Below are 5568 nucleotides of genomic sequence, written 5' to 3' on the forward strand. Positions count from 1 at the left end.
GAAGTTATCTCAAGCATCATAGTGGAAAATCTCACAAAACTGTGAGGAGTAGACTAGCCCACATTGGGTGAACTACTATAAATTTCTGTGTGCCCTTCTTCTCTTCTCTTTACTCTTTAATTTCAGTAAACACAACACACACAAACACATTTAATTAACTTAACTGTTTAAACTGTTTTTCAGACTAACACTTCAGAACGTTCTGAAGTCTGTCAGTTAACTTAACCATTCCAAGTTTTCAACTTGAGAATAAAATTTTAAGTGACAGGTTTAATTTTTAAAAGGGTCACAATTCAAACCCCCCCTTCCTTGTGACTATATTATCTACTTCAATTGGTATCAAGAGCCCGGTTCTAAGGGTTTGAACACTTAAACAAGTGTTAGAGAAAAGATTCAGGAAGGAAGTATGTCTAAAGTCAAATACATAGCTGAAGGAGTGTAACGCCCATACTAAACTTATCTAGAATATTTAGAATGTGCGTTAAATTTAGTACTGGATACATTAAAATTACAATAACAAAAATTTCGACTGAATAAATATATACATCACTGCAGGATCGTACATTTGCTATCTGAATGCATGTCCGGAACCATAATAAATAATCTGAACTAGTACGACACGAGCATGTGGAAATATACCATTCAGCCTCCTGTATTGTCTTCTTGCCACGTACAACCTGCTGATCTGAAATAAAATAAAAGGGATTGGGGTGAGACGGGATGTCTCAGTGAGTTCCACCTATCCTAGGCTGTAGGCAATCTCAGGGAACCTAGGATCGCCATCTGTCTCTAAGCTCAACCCTATTTGGGTTTAAACAGTTTTGTCATGCATAACTGAGCGATCGGGGGATAACTAGGATCGCTATCTGAAATACTGATATAATTCTGATACTAATACTAAAATCATAATCTTAATCATAATCATATTCATAATATATGTCATATTATGTTAGAATGTTAGTGTTGAACAAACAATATTATCTGAGTTGATTTTACGGAATAAACCCAGGTGGAGTAACCCCGGAATTTATTCCACTCTGACCGGTAATAATTCCAACTGGCGGGAACCCAACTGACGGGGATACCGGACTCCTCTGATTATCGTGGGGTCATCCTTACGGATAGTGCCCGTTCCAACTGGCGGGAACCTTTTGTATCCTAACTGGCGAGGATAGCAAAAGCCACGGTTTATAAATTATTTAATATTATAAACTGAACTGATTTTCTTATAATAACAACTTTCTGAAACTGATAACAAAGACGTAGTAATTCCGTCTTTATTCTAAAATTAACTCTGATACTAACCTATTCAGGTTCTAGGCATATCGTTGTCATATGCCAATCCTAAGATTTTCCCATATCCTGATAAACTAAATTCGACTAATTAAGCCGAACTTCCAAAACTAGGATTCTTTACTTCCATTGATTGGAAATCTACCCATGAATTGTTTACATAACATACTCGTTCTAAATACATCTCTTATGTCAATGTGCAATAATTATGTCATGACACCCAAGTTGGAGGATTGCTAAATATTCTTTGTCACATAATAAGAAAATATGCATTAATGTCAATTTGAACATGTTTATGTTACTATTCATGTTGGAGTGTCTTAAAACATTCCTGGTTACATAATTGAATAAAAATGAATGTTTCGAATTCTAGCCGAACAATGACTATATTTATGCATGATAAACTTTCTTGTAAAATTATTTAAGAAAATGTAACCATTTCAAGTAACCAAGGCAAGTGTTAAATTCCAACATTTTTCTCAATCATTTAAACAAGTGAATATAATATTTGCCTTGTCTAACATTTTCCTCCAACATCTACACTAACATAAACATATTCATAACATGAAAGAGGATTTAGAATAAACTAGTAACCAAACATGTGACAATTCAATTTTCCAAATTATATGTATTTCAAACTTCTATTCAAATTCTATCCTCCAACATTAGGACTAAAGTAGTATTGCACAATAACATAAGAAATTTTAGAACAAAATAATGGGAATCTAACATTGATACAATTATGCCAACATATTCTAATAATTCATAATCACATATTAGCATTCTAATGGAATAATTTACTCCCCAATGGTGGGTTTACTAACTAAAGGAACTCACCTAGCACTTATGGTAACATCCAGAAACAGATTATCCTGAGCCTAAGAACTTCCTCTTCAAGCTCAAGCTCTAATCTTCTGCCCATAGCTTATCATCAACGACTCAAAACCTTGGTTTAGCACAAAACTCATTTCAGCCTCATACTTCAAGGTCCTCTCCAGACCTCAATTCTGAACCTAAAATCATGAAACTGATACCAAAATGTCCGTAATTTCGTTAGCTTTCCATAGCATCAAAAATTACTCGATTCGGAGTTACAGGGAGAAAGTTCTTACCGTTTTAGTGGAGCCTTGTCCCATAACCCGTAAACATTTTCTGCAGCCTTTCCAATCTCATAGGTCGAAAAATTCGATAATAACCTCCTTATCTGTGAGTTGCAGAATATAGTATACACCTTATGATAGAGTGGAACGCAAAACTAATCAATGTGTCTGATATCTTTCGAGTAAATTCTTGGTTCCACACACTCTTTTTAAATCTGTCTTAAGTTACTAATACTTGTTTAGCTTCACTGAGTTCTAGATAAATATCATACACTTATTGGAGTAACACTTTTATCGACTTTGTCGATTTCTTTATCTTGTCTTGAACAGATATGACCTTTGAGTGATCTTTCATGCTATGTCTGGTCCCAATAAAATTTTATTTCTGAACTATGCCCCAAATAACGAGGTCTTATAATGATAATCATACCATACTCTGTATAAGATCGTCCCAACTCTGAGAAATATCTGACGTCTAGTTTATTTCATCAAAGGTAAGAATTGTTTCAACTTTCTCCGTTAATCAACACATAAATAGAAAATGTTACTTCTGATATTTGTTATGTTTTATATGAATAAACTCAACATGATGTTATCTCAAACATCTGATGGAAGTACTTACTGACGAGTACAATCCATAGGTCAGATTTATATACATAATGTACTAACTGGCGAGTACATTAAATATATATAAATCTTATATGAGAAATGGTGCACTAAGTTTTCAACATTCTTGAATTAATCAAATACCCACGACGTGGCTTTCGATATCCCGCCAGTTGGATACGAAAGGTTCCCGCCAGTTGGAACGGGCACTATCCGTAAGGATGACCCCACGTTAATAAGAGGAACCGAATCACATCGGAATGAGAGGAATCCGGAGGCCGTGTAGGTATGGGACTACATGGTTGAAGGAAGGCTTATAAGAATTGTTAGGTACTACCCATATCAACAAGATGCATCTTCTTTTCGGTAGCCCATTCCATAAGAACTCCACAGTTAAGCGTGCTTGGCTTGGAGTAGTACTAGGATGGGTGACCTACCGGGAAGTTTCCCGGTAAGCATGTGAGTGAGGACAAAGCATGCTGAAAAGACTCGTGTTGGTTTGTGGGGTTAGTCGGCAATCCTGAAAGCAGTCTGGGATGTTACAATTTGGTATCAGAGCAGACCTCTCCCAGTACGGTGTGGTTCGGGGACGAACCAGGCGGAAGCTGGTGGGCATGTAACACCCACGACGTGGCTTTCGATATCCCGCCAGTTGGATACGAAAGGTTCCCGCCAGTTGGAACGGGCACTATCCGTAAGGATGACCCCACGATAATCAGAGGAGTCCGGTATCCCCGTCAGTTGGGTTCCCGCCAGTTGGAATTATTACCGGTCAGAGTGGAATAAATTCCGGGGTTACTCCACCTGGGTTTATTCCGTAAAATCAACTCAGATAATATTGTTTGTTCAACGCTAACATTCTAACATAATATGACATATATTATGAATATGATTATGATTAAGATTATGATTTTAGTATTAGTATCAGAATTATATCAGTATTTCAGATAGCGATCCTAGTTATCCCCCGATCGCTCAGTTATGCATGACAAAACTGTTTAAACCCAAATAGGGTTGAGCTTAGAGACAGATGGCAATCCTAGGTTCCCTGAGATTGCCTACAGCCTAGGATAGGTGGAACTCACTGAGACATCCCGTCTCACCCCAATCCCTTTTATTTTATTTCAGATCAGCAGGTTGTATGTGGCAAGAAGACAATACAGGAGGCTGAATGGTATATTTCCACATGCTCGTGTCGTACTAGTTCAGATTATTTATTATGGTTCCGGACATGCATTCAGATAGCAAATGTACGATCCTGCAGTGATGTATATATTTATTCAGTCGAAATTTTTGTTATTGTAATTTTAATGTATCCAGTACTAAATTTAACGCACATTCTAAATATTCTAGATAAGTTTAGTATGGGCGTTACAATTTGGTATCAGAGCTGGTCGATTCAGATCGTGCCTTGGAACATTAGAATTCAATAAAATGGAGTGGGACCATTGGGTTCCGGATATTTATTCTAAATGTCATGTCTAGGTGAGCCTGATCAACTCAAACTAGTATATGACAATTAGAACAAATGTCTGAGAGCTGAATAGGACCTAGGAGGAATGAAGCATACGAAGGAGGAAGGTCGGGGTGTCAAGTTTTGTAACAAATTTTGATAAGGAAGTATTCAACGACAAATTGTGGTTGGTAAACTGTGAAGTTGAAGGTTCTTCAAGGACATAAGGGAAATGTTAAGATTAAGACGGAGTACTCTGGCATTGTTGAACGACATTTTATGTGGATACTGTAGAAGTAAGATATTCAGGGAAGTAAGATATTCAGGGTGACTAAGGGATGATTGCAACTTTGGCAGGAGCCGCAATATAAGAAGCACAAGTAAGGTATAGAAGAAATGAGTATTTCTAAAGGCGTAACTAGAACTGCGGGATCAGAAGATGAACTTGATATGAGAAAATTATCCGACGAACAATGGAATTCATAAACTCTCAGTGGATGTAGAGTAGGTAAGAAGTGAGTGACTCGAATGCCCGAAACAAGCCGACTTTTGATGTTTGAGTTGTTAAGTGGACTAATTAGGAATAACTAAATTATTTGGAGCAGACAAGGAAACCGCTTCAATGCGAGCATTGAATGGACAACGTAAGTCAGATAAACTACGTCAGAATAGTTGTACCTCCCGAAGTCTAGAGTGCTAGATTTATGAATCAAAACGTGAAGATGGTATACAACATAAGAGTCAAGAAGGATGAATAAATAGTATTGGAAAGATATTTTACGAATCAATTACGATTTGGATGCATTCTTACTAACAAGATATTGCAAAGAAGTTAAGCTAACGGGAGTAGTACACGAAGGAAATTGAATCAGACCACCTGCATCTATCTCGAATTATTAAATTGTTTTTGGACTAAGAAGCACAAGCTTAGTAGTAAGTGGAAAAAGGATCCCAGAAATGATCATAGACAAGATGTAACCTTTCGAACGAAACAGAAAATAAAGATTTAATAGTAGGTTGACGTATTAAGGATTAACTAGAATTTTGGATTGAGAATTATTTTGAGGTTCTGTTGTATGGAAGATTGCTGCTAGTGCAAAAGAGTTAAGAATGAAG

The 5568-nt window shown here is 36.7% G+C and overlaps 1 long non-coding RNA gene across 1 annotated transcript; it reads right to left on the reverse strand.

Annotated features, from left to right (window-relative positions):
* Nucleotides 1–448: 448 nt before the first annotated feature.
* Nucleotides 449–2459, reverse strand: LOC146930785 (uncharacterized). The gene is made up of 3 exons (XR_015006474.1): nt 2406–2459; nt 2131–2320; nt 449–685 (listed from the first exon to the last, which is right to left on the reverse strand). It is a non-coding gene; the product is annotated as an uncharacterized LOC146930785 (long non-coding RNA).
* Nucleotides 2460–5568: the final 3109 nt, after the last annotated feature.

This window comes from Medicago sativa, chromosome 4 (genome assembly GCF_051527215.1).
Source record: "Medicago sativa cultivar Bolivia chromosome 4, Bolivia_mono, whole genome shotgun sequence".
Classification (NCBI taxonomy): Eukaryota; Viridiplantae; Streptophyta; class Magnoliopsida; order Fabales; family Fabaceae; genus Medicago; species Medicago sativa.